Source organism: Marmota marmota, unplaced genomic scaffold (assembly GCF_001458135.2).
Source record: "Marmota marmota marmota unplaced genomic scaffold, marMar, whole genome shotgun sequence".
In the NCBI taxonomy this organism is placed as follows: Eukaryota; Metazoa; Chordata; class Mammalia; order Rodentia; family Sciuridae; genus Marmota; species Marmota marmota.
In genome coordinates, this window is record NW_026000026.1 from 32,913,538 (window position 1) to 32,939,585 (window position 26,048).

General features: G+C 36.2%; 1 long non-coding RNA gene across 2 annotated transcripts in view; it reads right to left on the reverse strand.

Annotated features, from left to right (window-relative positions):
- Positions 1 to 454: 454 nt before the first annotated feature.
- Positions 455 to 26,048, reverse strand: part of LOC107139941 — a 34,005-nt gene continuing 8,411 nt past the window's right edge. For both annotated transcript variants that reach the window (XR_001503223.2, XR_007350517.1), the window contains one exon: positions 455 to 1,710. This is a non-coding gene — a long non-coding RNA (uncharacterized LOC107139941). The remainder of the gene's footprint in view (positions 1,711 to 26,048) is intronic.

The following is a 26,048-nucleotide window of genomic DNA, read 5'->3' on the forward strand; positions in this document are numbered from 1 at the left end:
ACAGGGTAAAAGATCAAAACCAGTCACATGACCTCAAAAAGGAGGCTCAGGAACTATACTCCTACAAGGTGTCCCGATGGAAGAAAGCTGAAATAACAGATTGACTACTCAGCTGAGACATTGGGGGAATTATGAGCTATAGTAAAAACAATCCTATAGGCAATGGGAAATCCTGTAGTTACTTAAAGCTCAATGTATGACCTTGTTTACCAAAGAACTATCCATTAATTTTTTTAAATGGTAGAAAAAATCTAAGTATTTAATAATACATTCTAGCTTAAAATGTAGTCACTGAATATTTAAAATGAAATATCATATAAGTAATAGAAATAATATGCTTAGAAAATTGTAACATGAAAAATAGATTAGGTAGAAAAATACATATTAGATACAATATAAAATGAGATCCATTTAACTTTTTAAAGTAGTATATATTTATTATACTTACATTAAAACTCTTAGAAATAGATACAGATATATTTTATCAGAATTTAATCCAGGACCATATTTTTCTTCTTTTTTTTTTTAACTCTTACTATTGTTGCTATGTTATTTATTGTGTGCTTTATTCATGTGTTTATTTTCTGGAAAAAAATAAGTACACCCTATCAGCAAAACATTTTTTAATTGACCAAGACTTTGCCACCACTTGAAAATTAACATTTTTCTTTATTTTTTCAAAATAAACATGACTACATTTTTTGCAATCTTCTGTAAAGTGCACAAAAGTTATTGACACACTGTTTTCATCTTTTAAAGTTACTTCTTGTCATGAGTAACCCCTGACTCAGATATAAATCCATAACTTGCTTCCCTGAGGCAATGAAATGACAAGCTTTGGTCAAGACCAAAATGACCAAATATTTTTCAGGTGGAAATTCTATAGTCTAGTTAAGCACCCCAAACTTATGGAGCTAGAATGATCCATGAGACTCTGCTCTGCATCTTCTTTTGACATCCCCTTGGCTATGGTGGCAGAATGGTCATAACTAGTAGTAATAAGTCAAGAATCATGCAATGATGTATCATTGATGCTGTCCTAAGAGTATACTTTTGGCTGAAAAATAAGACGACCTTATTTTGCTTTCTTCCTTCATCACTGAACATTTGACAACAGAAAAGTCTCCGATTTAAAAAAAAAATGGCACAAAAACTCAAACCTTATTTCAGCTCTGCTTCAGCTTCCAACAAAATAAATAATCTGTTTGGACTTTGCAGACATTGGCCAAATGTTGGCCTAAACTCTGGACTAATACCTGGATGGATTGATACATCTGACACAATTGGGTTACTGCAAACTGGGCCTTATGTGAAAGGCCGGGAAAAGTTTAAAATCAGTCTGGGGTGGAGATCCTCCACAGGGAAGAACATTGGTGAAGAAGTGGATTTGTACTTCTTGCAGGCATTGTTGTGTAGCATTTTGTGAGTGATTTTTTTTGATGTTGTTTAAAGAGGAGAAAAGAATGAGGAATGAGATATGAGTCTCATTACAAAATCAGAAAACCAGTATTTTGTTTATCCATGTTACCATTTATTGATAGTTTCCACTTTGTACTCTTATGACTCTTCACAGCCCTTGAGATACCAATGGGCAGTCTTGATTGAGCTATTATTTTATGGGAAATGATTTGTTCTGAATTTTTTTTAATGTTGCTGCAGTCAGTGCTTCATGAAGATCTCCTATTTTGGTTCAGTGAATAGAAGTAGAATCTGAAATGAAAGTGAGGTCAAAATGTGAAAACATGAAAACTGTTTACTGAACAGGCAGCAGATTACATGTTTTTAATGAAAGTTTCTTTGAAAGTTATGTCTGAGTTCCCTTTGGGAACAACAATCAGGAATTCTGCATAATATTCTGCAAATATCTTTTAAAACCACTAATAGATGAGAAAGAAGATAATGAATTTTTAGAATCAAATGGGGAAAATAAATACTGGAAAAGACAAGTTGTTAATTTCTATTATTCATAGGAAAGGAATAAAAGAAATGGGAAACATCAAGAAAAAATTCAGGTCTAATTCCATCAGAATTTGGTTCCTTAAGGATTGTTCAGTGAAAACATACATGCTTTTCCCCAGGGGGGAAAAAAGCTATGAGAAGCAAAGCCCCACACTAAAATTTTGGAAGGATAATTTATGATAGGTGGATCTAAGCAATATGATGAGGGTGGGTAGACCTGTCAGCACCTTCTTGGAACGCAAAAACAAATCCAGGTTGGGTCAAGGGTCAGATACCATTAGAAAATAGGAAAAAATGCTAAAAACTAGTTATAGAAGCAGAAGTCATGCCCAGGGTCAGCTATCAGGAGGACCCAAAGGGCATGATAAATTCTAGTGGACTAATGAAAGCAATAGTTAGACCTAGATCAAGTCCTTTAGAAATTAAGAAAAAGATGAGTAACAAGAGCCAGCTCATATACTCTGTTTTAGTAGTTTCTAAAATAGAGATTCTTCTGAGGGTTAAGTCTCTGTCTAGATGAGCATAACTTCATATGCCTATAAGGCACAACACTCCAAGTTTAATCTGTTACCTAACACAGTAGGCAAATTTAATTTTCAGAAGATATTTCTATCCAACAAGACAAGTGTAGACATCCAAGATTGTCTACACCTGTCAACTGTATGCAAATCGAATCATGGCCTCTCTCCTGGCCTACACCAGATGAATTCTCCTGATTTGTCAAAATGCTTTAGAGTTTTATTTATGCATTTATAGTCATAATTTTCATTAAGTTACTTGACAGAACTCAATTTTAATTGTGTATTTCTCACAATATCAAATATGTGTTTGTGTGTAAGTCAAACTAAAAATCCTTTTTGATAGTCTCAATAAATAATTTCAAGAAACTCCAGTTATAAATCTCAAATGTTTAAAATGCAGCAAATTCCTAGCCAATAAATTTCATAAAATCAGGGCTGGGGTTGTGGCTCAGCGGTAGAGCGCCTGCCTGACACGTGTGAGAACCTGGGTTCAATCCTCAGCACCACATAAAAATAAATAAACAAAATAAAGATATTGTGCCCATGTATAACTAAAAAAAAAAAAATTAAAAAAATAAATAAATTTCATAAAATCAGAGACTTCAAGTTGGAAGTTACTTAAGAAGTCATCTGTGGTAGCTTTTATAAATGTCCAGAAATTTTGGCCATTCCTTCCATCAAAATGGATATGCCTCCCCTAAGCATCTATATGGACACTGATTCACTTGGAAAAGCAATAATATAGAGGAAATGAGTAGCATGGGTTCTAAGGCTATACCATTAGGGTAACACAGCTTCTGCCAGGTGCACTGAGACATATGATTTTAAATCTCTGAGCTGCTATGCAAGAATCCCAGCTACTCTGAAGCAAACATGCTGTAAGGAATTTGAGGGCAAAGAAAGAGGCCACAGGTACATGCCCTAGTTGGCAACACTAACTGAGCTCTCAGCCAACTGCCAGAAAAACCTTTCAGTCAGGTAAGAGAGCCACCTTAGGCATCCAACCCAGTAAATTCTTCATGTGGGTCTAGCTCCATTAGGTATATTACTGCCATTTCTGGAGACACTTCAAATGAAAAAATAATCTAAGGTCCTGAGCCATAACAGCATGAGCAAAATAAAAATGTTTTAACCCTAGAAATTTCAGAGCAATTTTTTAATGTAGGATAGAAAAATGATAAGCTAATTGATCTGAATTTTCACTCTGGATGAATCTTTTGGACTAAAAGATTTTAGTACAAGGGATCCCCTCTCACATGTTAGCCATGTGTTGGCAAACACTACTTTTTTCTTCATGTTAGGGTAAGTATCTCATTCTAACTTCAAACTTATAGTCTAGATGAACCCTCTCTGATTTCTTAAACACCAACAAAGGCACCCTGAAAATATCTGTTTGATCTTTTCTCCTATAGGAAAATAATGGTTTGTATACAGATTTGCCTGAAAAGATAATTTTTTTTCAGAATTCTGTGTGCCTTCCTCCAAACACATTTCAGTTAGAGAAGTCCTAAAATATAATGCAAGGAATTTGACACTTTATTCCATAAGTCAGCTTACTAGGATAGAATTTGGTGAAATGTTCTTTTCTACTGCTTCCATTGTGCTAGACACAATATTTCACTAATGCAACCTAAGATTGTGCTAGTCTATTTTCCTAACAGCCACATCATACTATTGGCTTATTTTATGGTTGTCATCAAATGGAAATCCCAGAACTTTGCCATCTGTACTATGGCCAAGCCAGCTCACTCTCATGTGGCTGACTTGCTGAACCTAAACAGAACTTGAAACTTGTTTCTGCTTAATCTCATTTCACTGGTTTTGGACCAGTGTGTCTCTGTTAGTTGACATCACCTTTTTGTTGTGTCAATCACTTATTGGTTTGGCTAGGCATCCCACCTAGACATTCTCCCTTTTAAAACTTTATCAAAATTATCAATAGGAATATTGAGCCCAAAGAACTAAAACTATACTCAAATTCCATTAGAAAACTACACAGCTTTTCACTAACACACAGCAAGCATATGTTCAAGTCACTAAAATCAACAGTTCTATCACTCAATTCACTACTTAACCATGAAATTCTCAACAAAGATATTTTCAGATGCATTGATGTAATTAAAATGTGTTTGATCCTTGGGATTTCCTGTTCTCTGGAGGTTATAATGAAATGGAAAATCATGTGAATTTGGCATCATTTGTTTTGAATGAATATATGGAAGCTCCTAGAGATTATCTATAGTATTTTTCAAAGTTGTATAAATTACAAGCATGATAATTCATTCTAGAAAATTGTATTAAACTGAAAAAAAGACAACGATCCTTTTGTTCAATTTTTATCACCATTTTTGAAAGCCAATATATAATATTCATCTTTTAAACTTCTATTAGAAATCATGTGGTTTGATGTTTCTTAGAAATTGGCGTTTAACTATCTTATACTGGTAGGTTATAAATATGCTCTAGAGGAATTAATAAATCAGTTAATAATTAATAAATTATGCAGTTATTCTGTTCTATTTTTCCATACAACAAACTGCTCTACGAGTTCATTGACTGTTCACTTTACTTGCAATTTTCTGTTGTCTCCTGAGTATGAGGGTAGACTTTGCCTACCTTGCTCAAGGTTGTATCTGCAATATCTAAATTCAAGCCAACTACATAGAAATATGTTGAACAAGGAATAAGATTTTTTATTTTACTTTAAAATTGACATATATTTGTACTTATTTATTGAGTTGTAATTTGATACATGTATACAATGTGTAAGGATCAAATTAGTTAATTAACATGTCCATCTCCTGGGATGGTATCATTCCCATGCATTGGGAATCTTCTATCTCTTCTTTTTTAGTATTCTTAAACATATAATTAACTGTCATAGACTATAGTTGCCTTATTTATTATGCCATATAACATTTAGAACTACTTCCCCCACAATGATGTTTTGGCACCCATTATCCACCCAATTACTATGTCCCTTTAAACTTCCCTCCCTGTCTTCTCGTGACCTCTATTTACTCTCTACTTCTATGTGATCAACACTTTTTAACTTCCAAAAATGAGGACGTGTAGCATTGGTATTTCTGTGACTGGTTTATTACATTTAACAAAATGTCCTCTAGTTTCATTCATTTTGCTACAAATGATGACCCCATCCTTTCTATCACTGAATAATATTCCATTATGTGTGTATATATCTCATTTTTACCCATTCCTACATTGATGGACATCTTGATTGATTCTCTATGTTGGTTTTTGGGAAGAGTCCACAATAAATATGAATGTACAGGTAGCTCTTGGACATAATGACTTCAATTCTTTTCAGTATTATATTAGTATTGAGATGAGCATTTTCCTCTTGTGGTTTTGGTTGGCATTTCTTTGACAACTAATGATGTTGGGCATTTTTTCAGATACTTTCTAGCCATTTGTATATCTTCTTTTGCAAAATACGTCTGTTCAGATCATTTGCTTATTTGTTAATTGCATTATTTGGTTAGTTGCTATTCAGTTGTCTGAGTGAGGAATGAGATTTAATTCAGGTAAACCTCAGGTCTCAAACTCACTCAATTACTCAACACTTCCTACAGACTCAGTTTATTTGTCCCAGTTTAAAAACAAACAAACAAACAAACTTTTCCATAATAAAGGATACTGACACAATTCTTCAGTTTTCTCTTTGTAAATTGTTAATGTATTTCCAAGAAACACTTATGTTAAATGTCCTTTAAAACTTAAGATTTTAACTTAGATTCCCCCAGAAATAGCATTCAAACACAGTTCATATTGAAGGTGAATCCAGGTAGTAAACAGGGTAGGAGGAATCTGGGAAGTAAGACAAGGAAAAGGAATAAAAAAGAGTTCAGCTCTTCCTCTAGAATCTTTAAGAACACATCCTTCAATCTTCAGAATTAGAATGATCTTCAGACAGACCTCAAGAGGTCAGTGGAATAATGTCTGTTTTATTGACTTTGCATTTCAAACATTATCCTCACTTTTCTAGAGTTACATCTTCTCCTCCAGTGCTCTACAGGAAACTATCTTCTCAGCAGGTTAATGGAGATTTAAATGAAATATCAGTGTACATCTGACTCTTGCTTCAAAAATAAAGAGATCCTCGTTGAAATTTTTTTTACATCTATCATTTCCCCATTTTTTCATTGTCTCATAATTCTTTGAGGTAAAAGACGTGCTTGTAAGAAGGAGCATATTAAAATTGGAATGTAAATACATTCACAAATATCTATTAAACACTCAAAAAAACCCTGTTAATTATAAATACATATCCATTTCAAGATTTTATAAAATAACTATAGGATATTTAATCGCATGAAAATATGACTCCTGGTGCTTGGTTTTAAAATAATTGATGCTATAAATAGATGATATTTTTGGTACATAACGTGGAACTCTTGCTGAGATGATTTTGTAGTATGCGATCACTTGATAAGATTGAGCAAACAGAAAAGATGGCGGTTGGCTTGGCCAGATACATTCCGGAAAGCAGCTCATTGGGAACCATGGGGACCACTGGGCTTTCACAACATCTCAAAATCTTTCTCCAATCCTCATACAAGCTTCTTTGATGTTAGAGAATCTTAGTTCAAATACATCTTGGATTTCACAGTCCTTTATGATCCATTGCCTTGTGGGCTGAGCATGGTAGCCAACCTCCAAGATGAGATGATTTAACAAAATGTCTAGTTTCATTCATTTTGCTACAAATGACCAGATTCCATCATTCCACTCAAAAGACACATATTTGGTGGTAATATAAGAATGATTTTAATTGACTACATCATAGATAAACTGCTCCCCTTATTTAATTTCTACCCTTTCTCAATTCAAAGCTTACAAAACAGGATATTTTTGTCCTCTCTCTATGCTTCCCAGAAATTGAATAGATCTATCAATATGGTGGACAAAATTTAAAGCTAAATAAAATTTAGAATTCAGTCCTTCAGGTATACTAGGTATAAGTCAAGGACCCAATAGCCAACTATGATTAGTGGCCACCATACTGGACAATGCACATACCGAACATTGTCAAATGCTGTCAAGTTACTTGTTAAGACATAATGAAAAACTAAAGTTTTAAAGACATTACAGTCTTGTCTTGACCTTTAATACTTAGCTCACATGGTAGCCAATGTAATTTAGGGTAGAAACAAATGCAGCTCTCTCACTATGTTCTAGAATCATCTATAAATATGCCCCAAATTGATTGCTTTACCAAAAACAAACAAACAAACAAAAAAACAGGGTTTAAAAGAGCCCTGCTGTAATAATTGTTACTATGAACCAAATCATTACAAAATTAAATGTCTTAAAATAAACAATAAGCATTAGTTATCACTTAGAGTTTCTAGAGGCCAGGAATTCAAGAGCAACTAACTTGAGTAGTTCTGATTCAGAATCTCTCATGAGGTTGTAGTCAGATGTTAGTAGGGGCTAGGGCCATTTGAAAACTCAATCTTATTGATTAATCCATTTTAAAGTTCATGCAAATGACTGGCAGATTGATCCCTCTCCTTGGGAGTGGTTGAGTTTTCCTACCATGAATGGCTGAACTCTGGCAGAATAAGAGATCCAAGATATTAAGGCGAAAGTTGTAATAACTTTATGACCTAGCCTTAAATGTCTCACACTGTCACTTCTACCATATTATATTGGACACCTGGGTGAGCCCTGAATGATTCAGCATGGAGAGAATTATACCAGATCATAAATATTAGAAGAAAGAGTCATTGGGGGCCATTGGAGGCTGGCTATCATATTCAGCCCACAGTGTTTCTTCTAGAGTACAGAGGTTAAGAGGAGTGGAGAACATTATAAATGACTTTAGTCACAGTATCTCAGGTGTCTGCCAAAAATTTGCTTAGTAATTCCTCAAAAAAATCCATGTCCCATCTACCTTTTAAACTTAAAAGAATTCTAAAATTTCACTTTCATCACAAAACTCTTTTAACTACATAAAAGATACCAATCTTAAATGACTCAGCATCAAGTGCATTCTATCATTCTTGAAACCATGTTGTGTTAGTATTATTCCAAAATGTTTCCAAATAATATTTCTTTGGATGATTCATGTTTAAATGAGAAGAACAAAATTTACCCAAAAGTTGCCATAAAAGTAGTTTTGTACACTCTGTATCAAAGAAGAAAGAGGAGGAGAAAAGAATGAAAAAAATAGGAAAAAATTAAGACTGTTTCTTTTACCTCCATGGTATCAGCCAGTCTAATCATACAATATTTTCATTTAGCCCAAAATAAATAAATGTATGAGATGACTTTGCAACTTTGATGCCCAAAGTTCACAAAAGCTTACTTCTTGAGAGGAGTCATCCTTACCGCAATCTTTACCTTGGAGTTACATCTGAAGTGGTTGGGTCAATCCCCTCCAAGAGCATATGTTGAAATTTTAGTCTAACTCCATGGTAACCATGGCACTGTTTATTCTTTACTTAATATTATAATGAACATAAAGAACTTTGAACATAAATATTTGGCCAAAAGAAAGAAATTGCCTAACTCTTGTGCTGATGTTCTATTGGCTCCTAGGAGACCATCATGAAACATAAAAATTAAGTAGCTGAGTTTTCAATTACACTCTAACTAGTTTACAATTACCATGGTTGAATAGGATGACTTCCCTCTGCCTGGGAGTTAAAGGAGGTAGATTACAGCCCTGTTTTGTCTCTGATCAATTCTTTGATTTGAATGGGGCAAGTCAACCTTGATGAGCCTTAAATTTGTTATAAAATAAGAAAGGATTTGTTTAATAGATCTGAAGTTTCTTTGATTAACTCAAATATATTTTTAAGTGAATAAAAAAAACCCCTGTGTGTACCTTACCATTTACCTATAGCCCTCTCTCCAACAATTTTATTCTTGACCTGAAACATTGAAAAATTTTAGCCATCAACTCTAAACTCCTGACTACATATCCTGGACAAAGTAAAATACAACTGTCTACAAACATAGTAGACTAATTATTAACCAGCAAATATTTACTGAGAAGCTGCTAGAGACAAAATACTACATAAAATTGATAGGCATCAGAGTCTTGTAAAAAAAAAAAAAAAAAACCCAACTATGGGCTAGTGGATGGTTCTTCTTATAACTGGGCACCTCATTAAACAGTGAAATTCACCGATAATGAGTTACAGAAGACCTCCCCATATAGGCCTGGCTAGTTCCCAGAAGTTAGTGTGAGTGTCCTAGAGAAGAGAGAGCAGTGTGTCTGCCTTAGAACCTCACAGCTTTAACCTTGAGAACCTCTCTCTAGTACAATTTAGATCCATATGCACCCAATGAGAAATGTGCTCAAAAAAGGCATACTCATTCTTTGCTGGTGGAACTGCAAATTGGTGCCACCAATCTAGAAAGCAGTAAGGAGATTCCTTGGAAAACTTGGAATGGAACCACCATTTGATCCAGCTATCCCACTCCTCTGTCTACACCCAAAGGACTTAAAAATAGCATACTACAGGGACACAGCCACATCAATGTTTATAGCAGCACAATTCACAATAGCTAAGTTGTGGAACCAACACAGATGCCCTTCAGTAGATGAATGGATTGGGAAACTTTGATATATATATACACATACACAATAGAACTTTACTCAGCATTAAAAAAGAATAAAATCATGGCATTTTCAGGTAAATGGATGGAGTTGGAAAATATAATGCTAAGTGAAGTAAGCCTATCCCAAAAAAACAAAGGCCAAATGTTTTCTTTGATATGAAGATGCTGACTCATAAGGGGGAGGGGGCATGGGAGGAATGAAGGAAATTAGAGATAGGGCAAATTGGAGGGAGGGGAAAGGAGGGAGCAATGGGGTAGGAATGATGGTGGAATGAGTTAGACATCATTACCCTAAGTACATGTATGAAGACATGAATGGTGTGAAATGCTTTGTGTACAATCAGTGACTTGAAAAATTGTGCCCTCTCTATATAATATGAAATGAATTGCATTCTGCCATCGTGTATAACAAATTAGAATAAATAAATAATTTAATAATAAAAAAAGTAAAGTGTCACCTTGCTTGGTGTGGGCAAGGCCAAACACAAATGTAGGATATAACTAGAGATACTTAGCAAATAATAGCAACAAAACACATTTATCCCAGAGCTAAACCGTTTATAAACTTATGATATTCATTACATAACTCAGGGACAAGTTTTAGCTACTATAAATAACACTGATATATAACCTTAATATCATTGTACTTCTTTTTAAATAAACTTTAAAATTTTTTTCTGAAATGGTAAATGGATAGTTAGAGAATATAATGCTAAGTGAAATAAAAATGGAATTCTTCTCTCAGGCAGTATGAAATTTCATAAGGATTTTAAATATTATACTGTTAAATTTCTCTCCACTAAAGCATAATGTATCTCCTCAAAAACAATTCCGCCATCACTTTTACTGACTGCATAGTATTCTGTCAGCACAAGGTGGAGATATACTTGTGTCAAACTTAAGAAGAAGAAGAAGGAGGAGGAGGAGGAGGAGGAGGAGAAGGAGGATGATAATAATAATAATAATAATAATAATAATAATAATAATAATGGAGATACAACTATCAGTCTCATCTGTAACCAGCATTTAGTTCTGCAAACTTACCTACATTGCCTTCTATCCATGCCCACTAAATCACCGTCTTATCTGAATTTTATTTCCCAAATAGACATCAGTATAAAAAATATAATCACATTCCAGAATGAAGGTAATATTATTTTTTGACAGCACTTGGTACACTCATAACTCATATTTTGAGCTTCTCAAAATGCAGAAGGGAGGAGGGTATTCATAAAGAACTCCTACGATAATGCTAGACTTTTGTAAGGAACATTAAATCACATTTGAGATTCCTGTCAAACGTCAACACACTTATTTTTCTGTCTTCTTATTCCATCTTAATCTTGTCTTCCTCCTTCTTCTTCTTTTTCCTCCAATAAAGATAATTTATTGACTTGGCCTTGGATTTCAAAAATTGTTGGGATTTAACAGATGTTAGAAGAAGGATTTAAAATAGAACAGTGATCAGGTTGAATTGGGTGATAAAGTAGATCAGTCCATCCAATGGACAGAGGAGTGATACCAATGAGGTGAGACTAGAGACTTAAGCTGGACCCAGATCAGTAATATTTCCAAAGGGGGTTAAGGTCCTATGCAGTTGACTATGAGAGCCTGTAGGATTTCTTAACATTAGTGACATGGATAAAGTTTAAATTTTAGGAAGATCATGCATATTATATATTCTCATGCATGAAGGAGTTATACTAAATGCCATTTAACCACAATGCTTATAGTACTGTATCAGCCAGCTTCCCATTGCTATTTTAAAAATATGTGACATAAATTAACTTAAAATGAGGGGGGGGAGTTTATTTTGGTTCATCATTTTGGTGGTTCCAGCCCATGATCTATTAATCCTATCATTTGGGGTCTGTGACAAGGCAGCACATCAAGGTAGCAGGATGTGGTGGAGTCAAACTGCTCATCTTATGACAAGGACACAAGAGAGAACAACTGGGGTCCCACAGTCCTCTAAAAGGGCACACCTCTAATCCCACTAGGACCCACCTCTAAAATTTCTGTCTCCTCCGAATAGTGCCAAGCAGGACGCTCAAGCCTTTAACATATAGGTCCTTGGACGAAATTTAAGATCTAAACTATAATGGGTACTTTGAACTTCTATCCAAGACACCACGCATTCCTTTTCAGTACATGGGGATAAGGCGCTTAGAGGGAAATGACTAATGTTTACTCACAGAAGATAACTGAAAAGAGATGAGGGGTGGGCCTGTCCATGAGTAATGGAAGGAGGAAGGAAATGAAAGACTCGCGATCTCTCCACTCATCCAGGACCTTTCCTCAGGGGTAGAGTTTGGCTTTCAGATGACCAGCAAGTCAACATTGGCAGCGACTCAGCCACCAGAGCAATATCCAGGAAGCTACTGAAACCACAGAGGACTTTGAAACACATGCGTCTGGGTTTCGTGCTATTCCCAAGAAATGTCGGTAGTCTTCCCCGGTCACCTCCCTCTGTGAGCACTGGAAACAAGGCTGACAGGAGGCAAGGAGGGACAACTGGAGACATCAGCTGAATCATAACATCTGGCGGGGACTTTTCTGCTATCACAGAATGGGAGAGAGGCTTAATAATAATCACACTAGCCTCTCAGAGAAGCTGTTCCTGCAGGAGGGTGAGACAGCCTAGAACTCCAGCTCAGGAAGAAATGTGTGAGTGTGAGCAAGAGGAAAAGGCAGTTTGTGTCTGTGCACAGGTGTGTGTTTTCAGAACAGAGAACAATTACGAAAATCAGAGATCCCTCTGGTGCGAAGGGTTCCCCCGAGTTGAATGTTTCAGTGATGCAGTTTGGCCCAGGAGCCTTCATCTGAGCTGAGGTTCCCTCCCTCTTCTTTTGCTTCAGTATAGTGTTTTGCTTGAATCTGAGTCATAAGCTCCTTAAGCTGGCAGGAAACGGATAGTCGGGCTGGCAGCTCCCTCTCCCTCAAGCAGAGGGAGTGTCTTGGCTGACACCTAAGCAACCTTTTCCATCCCCCGGACTCCTAACTGAACCAATGAACAAGAGCAGAATGGAGGCTGGGCTGCACTCTCAGAGCAGGCGAAAAGAAATGCATCCTGGAACAATTCATTAGCTGAACCCCTGGTTTTGAAAAGTGGCTTACAAAGTTACCCTCAGCCATTCACCAAGTCCTTCAAACATATTGTGTCTGTCACCCCAAACTGGCCTATGAACCCCAAACCTTCTCATCTAGGTCCCACCCCACACCTACAGGTTTTCTTTCTCTGCTTCCAATGGACTCTTCCCTCCAGCAGTCTTCTTCCTCCCCTCTATTTCTCCTAAACCACAGCTACTCTTAATAGCTAAGTTCACACATTCAAGATTGCTCGTTATTCATAAGCAAAGTCATAAACTGCAATTTGAAGGAATCCGGGAAAGAACTCTCTCCTACCCAATGCCACTAGAATCTGCATTTAACTGTGTTAGGAAGAGCACTGATGTGATCAGAGAGGGAGCAAAACATTATCAGTCATTGATACCCCAGTTCCAATCAGTTGTCAAATTAACACCAGCAAGGATCAAGGGTACCAGCAAAGAGGGAACCAGATTTGGGAAAAGGAGAAAAAAATTGAGAGAGAAAAGTCTGGCCTGTGAAAATTGTGCCATGATCACTACAATGTGGGTGACCCTGCAATTCAGGGGATGGGAGGGTGGTTGTCTGAACACCTGGATGGAGAGAATCTGCCAAAAGAGCTAAGGGGTGTTGAAAAGTAATGGCAGAATGTTGGAAGCAATCCTTACCTTAAAAGTAGTTTTTTTCCTCTAACCAACCTGGTTACTTGAGTTTAAGACTGAGCCTTGGCAGGTTTTCTGCATGCCAGACCCCAAAGAAAAAGTCTGTCTCGCTCAAAACAGTTCCAACATTCTTTGTGCCCTCTCCTGATTTCCTCTACCTCCTTCTCAACCTCCTGCCATCATTTGCCTTCCCTGGCTCTCATCCATTCACTTCATCCCCAGCCTCCTCAAACTCCACTTCTGACATGCAACAAGACTCCCAAGTCCAGAGCCTCTGGCCTGTTTTCCCACCCAGCATTCCTCTGTCTCCTCCTGTCTGTACCATTGCCTGATACCTTCTGATTGCTCAGACCAGACCTCTGCTGTCAATCAAGTGCTTGACCTCCAGAAGGCAGTCTTCGGCCATTCAATTTCAGGAAAGTAAAAACAAAACAGAAATCTCTAATATATTTGAAACAAGCTCTGTTTGAATAGTTAAATCTGTTGAATGCTGAGTGTGTAAAATAACATCTTCCACTGTCCTAGAGAGAACTTTGCAAAGCAGCTATGTTTCGTATATTAGAAATATAGGCAGTTTTGTTATGAATTGAGCTCTTTCTTTTCACAGACACTAGCTCTTTGTTTATTTCAGATATGAACAGCTACACAGCTGCTCCCCAGCTTAATATTTGCAGCATATTAGTTATGAGAGATAACATTGAATTATTAATATAAATAGCATGTTAATACTGCCCCACCTGTATGTGTAAGGGCCCTTAGAAAATAGTCTCTATACTTAGTATGAAATGACTTTAAAACCAAATTTCCATGGAGGAGAAGAAAGAGCACTCATAACCATCAGGTTAAGCCCATTTCTCTCTTTCTAATGGGTTCAGATGGCCATGTGCCCTCCACTCTTGCTCCAAGTGTCCATTCTGAATGTTCATACAACAACCTTCCTGAAGACAGAATGATAGTAGAGTAGCTCATCCAATCTAAAGAACTTGTGACTTGATGTTCAAGTATTGCAGTTCTAATTTGACAGTTTGGACTTAGGAATACAAAGAGGTTGAAGCAGTCATCCAGCAAATATCTTCACAAATTCTGGTAGGGAAAGAGAGAACTGGAAGAAGAATTTATTAATTCAAAACATGAGGGAAAGTCCAACTTGATGAAATGTGACTTACAGTAGAAAGATATAGAGAAAAATCCCCTGAACATCTATGTTTTCCTCATAAATCTCTCTCACCTGAAGCAGAATGAAATGTTTCGAAAGTCCCATCACATGATATACTATATTCCATGGAGGACATACTATCGTATGGACATTTCTGAGTTCATCCTTAGAGAAGTGTTGCAACCAAATGAATATCCTTCATGCAAAAAATAAGTACCCATGAACAAATTCTTTATTTGCATTTTTTAACTCTTTGAAGAAGACAGAGAATCTCCAGTAATAGTTTAAAAATTCCTCTCCTGCTGTCATCCACTGACAAGCATGGAAGCCAATCCCCAGGCACTTTCTTGAGAATAACCAAAGAATATTTGCTTCTCGGGCTTCTGCCTTTCAAATATTTTCTCCTCATTCTTACTCTTTATCACTTCCTTATGATAATTGATTGTCTTTTCTCTCTCACCTCAGAGGTCCTGTCCTTCTGAAGTCATATTCTAGTTCTTCGTTCAAATACCAGAAGAACTGGCCAAACCCTCCTCAAGTGGCAGAACTGAAGGTCTAGAGTCCTATGCATCCTAAGACATATGTAAGAGACTGGACACACATGTCGTCCCTCTTTTTTACCTAACAATCTGCATACTTTATTGAAGTCACATGAATGAGCCCCAGGATCTCATTTTTTTTTCTTATTTCTCACATATATTGCACATAGGCAATCTTTTGACACCTCTATTAATGTCCTTGGCATTAAGTGCTCTGTGAAAGGGAAGGTTTTTCTCCACTGAAAATCTCTTTTCAGCTTATCTCACTTCTCTGCATTTTTTATTGTTTCTGAGCTTTTAATGTATCAAAGACACTTATCTGTAGCTACTTTAATAATAGCATCATTGATCTACATTCTCTAACAAAGGAATGGTTCTTATATACTACAAAATGGCTTGAATGTACTCTTAAGTAAAAATGAAAGAAAAACACATAGTGTATTTCAAAGGCTTTCCCGGATAGAAAAGCTAAACTTTAATGAATTACTGTAAGATATGATATACTGCAAAGGAATTCAGTGAAAAATTAATGCACTAGTTCTGTATTCATCAATGTGAATAATCATAATAGTCATATTCTTCTCTTCCCCAGTACGCAACCCTTTTCACACCTGTCTCTTCTACTCAGCATGTCCCTTAAGCTCTGCCTGAGCTCTCCCTCCCTGAATTGCAGCTTGAACATTCTCCAAGGTACTAAGTAATGTGGGGCACCTATTGGGTTCTCCACACTTGTTTTCCATATCTTGGGTATCATTGCCCTGTGTAACCTGACAATTAATGTCTTTAAAAACCCTTTTGCCCATGTATTTTGTCTTATTATTTTTGTTGTCTCAGAGAAGCAGATAAATATAAATTGTCTTGACTCCATCTTAGCCAGTAGTCCTGCCAGTAGAAGCAATTGAATACTCAATTGTTACTCAATCTGTATTTGGTGAATTCAATTGCTTAAAGTCCACAGCCTCTTGCCACAAAACACAGATGAAAAAAAAAAAATCCAACATACCTTATTATGCTTTGTGGTTGATATCCCAAATTCATAAGGAATTAAAATGACCACACACTAAGGCCATATAATAAAACAAAAAGTTTAAAAATAGTCCTGAATAAATATTTCTCAAAAGATGACATACAAATGACCAATAGGCATATGAAAAATGCTCAATATCACCAATAATCCAAGGGAACTGCAAATCAAAACCACAACAGGATGCCATCTTCCCCCAGATTTAATGGCTATTGCTTAAAAAATACAAGGAGAACAAATGTAGGCAGGGAGGTGGAACAAAGGGAACCTCTATCCACTGTTGGTGGGAACATAAAATAGTACAGCCATTATGGAAACCAATGTGTAGGATCCTCAAAAATTTAAAAATCAAACCTCCATATAACTCTCAATGCCATGAGAGGGATAGAGACACATTGATCAAAGGATAGATAATTATAGGTAGGAAGAATAAATTTCTAGAGATCTATTATACAGCAAGGTAACTCTAGTTAATGACAATATACAGATGGCCCTCAGTTTTCAATGATTCACCTTGCAATTTCTCAACTTCATGATGGAGCACAAGTGATACAAATTCAGTAGAAACTGTACTTAGATGTATAGTATTCAATAACTTACATGAAATAACACAAAATATTCAACACTTTATTATAAAGCAGGCTTGTATTAGGAAATTTTGCCCAAATGTTGACTGATATAACTATTCTCAGCACATTTAAAGTTGGCTAGGCTAGCTATCATGTTCTATAAGTTAGTATTACCTCCATTTTATATAAGATTTTATCAACTTACAATTCATTTACCTGGATACAACACTATCCTGTATCATGAAACCACTCTGTCATCTTCCTGAAAAAATTGGTAACTATGTGAGGTTATCATTTGTTAATTAGGTAACTTTAACCACTACATATTCATAATGTGTATGTATTTCAAAAAAATCATGCTGCACAGGGTCAAAACACCCAATTTATCTGTCAATTTAAAAATCCATTAAAAAATAATCTTTACAAACATAAAAATAAAATGGCAAGCAACCTCCCCAGCCTACATTAGTTACTAGGAAGTGCAAGAAAGTACCTCAAATATAGTGGTAAAATAGACCTGTTTCTCTCACAGTTCTGAAGACATGACATTAAAAATCGTGATGTTAATTTGTACTTATGATAGTTAGAATACCTTCCTTTTATTCTAACCATCAGCCCCTAGTATCGTGTATTGCTTTTAAAGTAAACACTGAGGTGTTTGTAGGGCATTTAATTTAATTACAATGGCTAAGATGCTTTTCTATAAAGGTAATTTCAGGCATCAGTTTTAGTTTAGAGATTCCTAAAAATGTTGCCAGGTTAAAAAAAAAGGAAGAAAGAAAAAACAAAAGTGATGCCAGGTATATAATTCTAATAGGCCCACAAGTGACATTTGACTGATGAACCAATACTGTTATTCCCACCTATGCAGAAGTCACTGGAGAGTTTCACTACTTATAAGCCAGAGAAAAAGAAAGAAGGTGCATGTCTGAATCTATAGATAATACTAAGATATCATCACTTATAAAGTGTGTCCTTGACTTAAGACATAATTAAAATGTGAAAGGTGTTTGACTCAAAATCATATAAATGTTGTGGTTTAGTTTGTTTTTGCTTTTGTTTGTTTTGTTGTTTTGTTTTGTTTTTGATATATGAATAAAAAGACATACTTGTGCACAATAAAAGAGATTGTTGTCCTAAAAGTAACCATTTATCTTGGCTAGAGAATTACCCCACCATCTACCCTATGAAATTGGCCCATCTCTTTAGTCCTCCACCCCCCCCATCCAGCCAGACTACAACCCACTGATCCACATTAGTTAGGGCGATGATATCTGGAATTAACTCAGAAATATCTGAGGCTAGGAATCTTTGTAGCCAAGTCACATTAATGGCATCATCTGACACATGGCGCTGAGATGTCTCATAGCTTTCATTTAGCTTCCCCTTTCCAAAGACTATGGGGTTTAATCCTGCTTCAGTTCCGCAAAATGCCCCAACGTCTTTCCAGTAAGCTCTTTTTTGTGGCTTAAGTCAGCCGGAGTTTATTTTTGTGGCCTGAAACCAAGAGAACCTTAACTAGCACGATGTCCTAAGAACATTTTCTTTCGGAAAGATATACAAGAAATTAATCTTAATTACCTCCGAGGAGTAAAGGGCCCTACGGGTCCTGAAGCTACGTAGGGAACTTTCTTTATTACCTTGTAATATTCTGTACCATTGAACGTTGTGTTGTTATGTTTGGTTTAATTTGGGATGTGCATTTTGGCACCATGAATATCTATCAATTGCATACTTTTCCAGCTAGGTTTAAAGTAGGTTTTTTTTTCTCATGGCTCACCCTTATTCCTACACTAGTCTGGACCCCTTATTTCAGGATCATGCAACTGAGTCTAGACCAGTTATGATATGGTCAACGATTTCATAGGTACCAAGAGTTCATTATCTTTGACTAGCTGAGAATTACTCTCATCATAAAGTGAATAATGATTTTATTATTTTGGTGTAGTAGATTGGAAGTGATCAAACATATTTCTGTTAAGTTGCCTATGCTATTGACAATAATACTTCTACTTTTTTTTTTCAATTTGGGAATCATTCTGGTTAACAATATCCCATTATGAAAAGAACATCAAACTTAGATGACTTAGTTATTAATAATTTCACATATTAAGGCGAATTTTTCTAAATTGGATTATCCAGGCCCTTAGGTTAAATAACCCTAACTGAACAAGTTGGGTGTTTGAATGGAACTGTGAAAATTAAGACAAGTGAGAGTTACCTAAAAACAGTATCCCAGTTCTTTCTTCTACTTCTCCCCCACCTCTACTACCTAGAAAGAAAAAAACTGATACAGTCAAAAAAAAAATCATCCCCTTGGAAAGAAATTAGCACAAAACAAGACAAATGGGCCAAATTAGCCATCTGTGGAATTATCCCATCCTGGGAGGTGATCTGTAAATGCCTTGTCAATGGAAGCAAAGGATTTCCAGTCCAGAGAAGGAGGAGGAAAACTAGACGGGTGTCTCATAATTATAAAGCCGTAAACTGTGCAGTTGTATTTTACCTTGCTTCAGATGATGTCATGGTGCTTTAGTAACTGATTTTAAAATAAGAATCAGAGAATAGGAATGCACCACTGTTTGTCCAGGACCGTCTGGAAAATCAGAACACCACCCAGGATCACTCTGATGCTACACAAGGGATCACAGTGTTTTACACATGCAACAGGTGTTTCCTAGACCAATGCACTTCATGGAAACGGGGTCATGAAGAGAGAAAGAAAGGAGGGAGGAGGAAAGAAAATAAAGGACAAATAAAGGAGAGAAGAGAAAAGGAAGAGAGTAGGGACAAAGAAAAGGGAAGCCAAGGAGGGAGAAGTGTTTACTTTGAATGTCATAATTTGGCCACTTAAAGTGTTAAAATATCATGGGGGCATGATCCTCTCCCCCCCCATCTGTTTTAATGGCATTTTAACTAATTTTCTCGTTAAAGAGTTTACATTGTTTCCTGGTGTGAAGTACGAAAGAAAGTTAAGTACGGAAGTTATTAGCTCATCCCTGCTTAAAATTCAGAATGTAGTCCTCTACCTCCTTTAGCATAATGTGGTTTATAGTTTAGGCTGCATTCCCTACTTCAGGGGCTTCACCTCCCAAATACAATTCTCCCCTGTGCCCTGGATTATGCTGATACTCCAAGTTCCCATAAAAACACCTTGCTTTTTCATATCCTAGAGTTTTTTCATACTCGACTTTATCTCAGCAGAATACAAGCCTGCCTGTCAACTCCCAATCATTGTTCCCTTTGTGTTGCTGGTGGGCTCAACCAGCAAGAAGGGTCCCAGCAAAATTTATTTTCTAGAATGACTCATAACCTTCCATAAGAGAATGATTTATGAAAATCCTATTGATATTTATCAAAAGAAATTTAGTCATCAAAGTACCTTCCTCTTCCCCATCTAAATACTTAGCTCCAAAGAATAGGCAACATCTAACATTCACCTGACTGTAACACTCTCTCATACATGTTCACGATAGACCCTCAAAGTCACTAGAATAAATGAATGAAGCAAGACAAACTACTGTCAGGAGAATTTACCCAAAACTTGAAAATAATACAAAATAGTTACTTTCTTCCCATTTTAGAATTCTGTAGGGATGGCTGTTAATTTACAAAGGATTAGCAGCACTGAGGATGATTCCTGTCCATAGTAACACAAATGAATTATATAAATTTCTATAGGTTGAATTCTCTTTTGAACCACTATTAACATCTTTTCACTTCTCTCTCTTGAATAAAATCATTTACATGTGCTCATTTTATATTTGCATGAGTCATGATTTTACTATTTTTGAAAATTATGCTTCAACACTAGAACATCTTATTGTGTCTGTGCATAAACTATCAAATAGCATAGGTTGAGTGAGTCCCAATAGAAGACAGGAAGTATTTTCTGTTAAATAACCTAATGTGACCACTGTATGTTAATACAGAAGTCAAATTAATATAAATGTTAATATCATAACATAAAACATAATAGAAAAATACAATAGAGTCTTCTGAAGTAGGTAGTTGCCAAGTTCAAATATGTGAAAAAAAAAAAATATATATATATATATATATAATATATAATATACATACACATATGTTTTAAAATGTAACCTGTACATTGTAGTCAATATATTTTCCATATAAGTGATTTCAAGTTTATAGGTTTCCACATCACAAGTATGTATCACACTCTATTAAACATGTAGTCATAAAGGCACAATGTTAACTCTGTTACTTAACTCGTTTAATCACTGTTACTCATTCTTGCCTGTTATTTGCTTTTCTATCATTCTTCCTAGCTAAAGCCTATGTATCATCCCCTTGCCAGACTTGGTCCCACTCATTCAAGGGGAAATAAGAAACTTTCCAAATAAAAGCAGCTGAACAGACCACATGAAACAAAACAAAACTCCAAATTTAATGGTCCATTACTCATAGTGAGCTGATGATCCACGGAGATGACTGACCAGGTAACTGGGTTAACTAGCTGAAGGGAGAGGTTTGCTAAGTTGATGAAATATTCCATTGAACCCTTTCTTCCCCCCATACAGACTCAGGCCCAGCCAAGACCTTTGCATTTAGTAGGGCTGCTCAACAAATCTCACTTTCCCAAAGCCAGTAACCATGGATTCAGCATCTATTCACATGGTCCCTGGAGCCATGTGATTCATTACCTGTACAAGTGTGAGTTTCTCATGGAAACATGGAATTTCAGAGAACTGGGAGTACACACGCTCCCTAAGATTGAAGTTCAGATTCCCTTTAAGAGAAGGACATTGCAAGGTCACCCATTTGCACACAAGTTTTTTTTTTTTTTTAAGCATATCACTTCTTAAAACACATATGTGATTAGAACTTTATCCTATTTTTCTCCCTTTCTTAACTGGCATTCCATATGAATGGGAAAAAAAATCAAAGTCATTCTCTCACAAAAGTCCACATTGAAGTATATTTAAGTGTCAGATTAAAACTAACAAAAGACAGGAAGCTGGGAGTTAAGACCTTAACTCAGTCCTGAACTCACACTATTGTGCCTAGGTAAGAAGGGGTCAGGAAAGAACTCAGGGTCAGAATTCACTGCTTCTGTTTCCTTTCACTGCTGAGATATTAAACTTCAAAAAAATATTAAATTGACAAGAAATCCCCAAGTGCCCATAACCCATACAGGGTGGTAATCTGTGCATATCTCTAGCTTTGAAAGACATGTTTCAACCTTACACCTTTCCAAAATTAGAAAAACATCTGTTACTTTTGGTAAATTCCCTTTTCTATGTGTCTGTTTTCTGGCTGTACTGAGACCTTTCCCTTTCATGAAATTAAATAAATAAGAAACAGGAAACATCTCAGAAGTAGAAAAAGCAGGGATTCCTTATCAGATAACAAACAGCAACTTATTTTGTTTTAGCATTCTCTTATAAGGAAACCATTATACACATATTTGAGCTTAATTTTCTAATCTAGCATGACCTCCAATATAAAGTATGATTCTGTTTCCTCTTGGTCATGTTCTAAACTCATCCTTCAGCAACAGTTGCAAATGTCTTTAGGGGATTTGCAGGTAGAGAGTGAACCTCCTCTGCAGAGACAGCCTGCCATTGGGATCCAATGCAAGTTTATCTAGGTTCTTTCACCCAAGTGAGGAGATAGACATTACTTAGGTATATATGTGAATCCTCTGTTTACAAAAAAGAATATATTTTATTTTTTGTACAATGGTAATTGATAGTTGGCTTCTGTGATCCATAATATTGCTAAGGAAATTGGCGACAGTTATTAAGATGCAAGTACCTGACCAGGATAGGGGAATAGCGAATAAGACTTGGTAGTGCAGGGGCTGTGTGGGGGTGGTGACATCTAAATAATATCTCAAGGGTATGGGGTTAATTTCTGAGGTGATGAGAATGTTGTAAATTTGACTCTGGTGATGGTTGCACCTATGTCTGAAATATATAATCAAAACCATTGAGCTGTAAGTTGTATGTTTAAATGAGTAAGTTGTATTATGTGTGAACTTATCTCAATAAAGCGGGTACTTAAAACTTGAGAGAGAGAGAGAGAGAGAGAGAGAGAGAGAGAGAGAGATTACAAGCACCACATACAACAAGAAGTGTTATGGGAGAAACTCTCAGAGCTCTGACAACTGGTAGCCCCTAGGATACTCGTAATGTTCCAGACTTAAGCAGATTCCTATTTTCACATATGAGAATCTGTGGTTGACTAACTGTGCCTGCTAGTCCAAATCTTGTGAATTTCAGAGCAAGCCTGCAACCACCCTCAAAGGGGAACCGATCCTCCTTTCACATTGTTTTCTTATGAAATACTGACTTACTTCTTACTGAAACTTTCTGATTATCCTGATATTTGTCATTTTTATCCCACATTGTCACTCCTACTGCTACTATAAAGAAGGGCTTTGCATTACTAGAACCTATTTCAATAAGAAATAAGTTTTGTCTCCCTCAGTGAGATTTAAAAAAAAAAAGAAAAAGAAAAAGAAAACTAGATCAATAGATGAAGAGAAAGACAAAGACAAGAAGGAAAAAAGGTATAGAAAGTGATCATTTATCATCCAACTGGTTGAGTTTTAAGAGCAAAAAAAGGACAGGACAAATGAGAAACTGGACTGAGAACAAGGACAAGAAGTGCACACTGGGGCCATCACATGGATGTAGGAGTTTTCCCTTAAGGTAAAGTTATAAAACTTTTTGGCTTGACTTTTAGGCATCTGTATTTAAGGAAGCAGTGGGGATATAGATGGTTTTGAGCTGCATGGTGCCTGGATGCATTGTGCTTTAGAAAGAGCTGTGCAGAATTCAGATGCAGGATGGATTTGAGAAGCCCCAAGGAAACAGATATTTAGATTATTACACTAGATCTTTGAGAGGTGTTTGGGGCTTAGCCTGAAGATAGAACAGAAGGAATGTGAGGATTTATTGATGTACAATGAACAGACTTCTACAACTTAACAGATGTGGGAAACCTCATATTCATAGACAGGGTGAATCAGAGGTGTTTTTTTTAAATTTTTTTAGTAACTGATTGATGCTTTTAGAAGTATTTTTAGGGAAATGTGAAGTTAAAAGTTAATGTGTGCAAGTTCATTAACTAATCACAATATATTCTTCAGACCTTCCCTTTAAGAAACAGACAACCATATTTCAATGTAATAACTACCAAAAATGGGATGGGCAAGAAACTGAATCATAAGAATTTCCTCTGATCAGATCTGGATCTGTTTTTGAGTCTTGCTCACTCCATATGTGGCTCTGTTATTCATAGAAAATATCTGACCTTTTATGGGTTACATCATGGATTTTGAGTCTCTGAAATAGGTGTGTTCCTTCCTCACTATGCCCCTTAGTATTTGCAGCTCCCCTAGCATAATGCTCTTCCTGTCCAGTTTACGTGAGCAGCTCTTTCTCATTGCCTCTGTAAAGCTCTCTCAGAGAAGAGGCATACCCTACCAATAAGCACTTGTCTGTTTATTCCTTGAAGCAGTAATAACCTTGTCTGTTTATTCCTTTATTCCTTGTCAGCCAAGGTGTAACCATGTATCCTGGTTCATCCAACAACACATAAGCAGAAATTCATTGAAATGGGAATTCAACAAAAGATTTTACATCTCTGGTGTTGTTAAAAAAAAACAACTGACACATTCTTTTTCTGCTTTCTTTTTCAACCCACCTTGAACACCATTATAGTTTTGAAAATGAACAATGAACAAGTCATTTTGCAGCCATGTAGTAACCAATGAGAGAAGGAAAGCCAGCACACTAAGCTGTGAAAGATGTGATAAGTGGGTCATTTTTAGCACTACCTCAGCCCTATAACTAATTTTATCCTTCCTAGCGTAAAAGATAAATAAATGCCTTCTTTCCAAGCCCCTATGACCAAGTTTTTGCAGTTATTGTTTTTGTGTTTTTTTAATGATAAAAGTCACATTGACACATTATCAGTTATCTATTGCTGACTAATAACAATCCTGCAAATCTACAGGTCACCTGGGCAGTTCTGCTACTCAGAGCTAGGCTTCTGCTGGGCTCTGCAGGCATTTTGGGGTCACTGGCAGGCAGATTTGTATCCATGTATTAAAGAATAGACTAGACACGGATACAGCAGAATTTTTTTTTTAAAGTAGAGGGTATGAGTTTCCAACATCACTTCCACCATGTCTTATAATGCAAAACAAATGACTAGGCCAAATCCAGTATAGAATGGAGTAGAGAACTGGAGTCCTTATTGTGCAAAATCTATCACATAATCATAGAATATGAGAGATGCAAGACAGGGAATATGTGTTTACTTGTACCTCTTATATAGGAAGACTTCTCTAAACTTATTTTTACCTAAATGTTTTCTCTGTTTAATTCACAGGGCTGTTGGAAGAAACTTTTATTTCTAAGTCCACAGTAGATTAAATGGGAGGTCTTTAGAGGTGCAAGAAAACAGATGCTATATCACAAGCTGAATTGATTCTGGTATTACTATATCTTTGGATGCACACGTGTGGGAGCAAAGTTTACACCCATCTTCAGGGACTTTGGAAGAAGACAAGGAAGGAAACTGATTGTGGAAGAGCTTCAATTGCCAGCTGATGTTTGAAAGCTGAATTAACACAAGGTGATCCCTATTCTTGCCACCCAGTAATGGCTGTGTATTCTCAGTGGATAGTACACTGTATTTCAGTCATCTACTTGGGGTAATACTTGTCTTTTCTTGGAAGCAAAGCCTTTCTCCTGATCTGTATAGGATTTTCCAGGACCAATTTAGATAAACCACCTGCATTGTTACACAGAATAATAGTTACAGAAGCTTAGGAAACATGTGAGATGTGAGATGACATGTTACCTTCCCACCCCCCGAAAAAAAAACATTGCTCACATTAAGCAAGTTGGAATTAGACAGAATTATATCCACTGTCTCAGGAAGAAAAAAAAAAAAAAAAAAA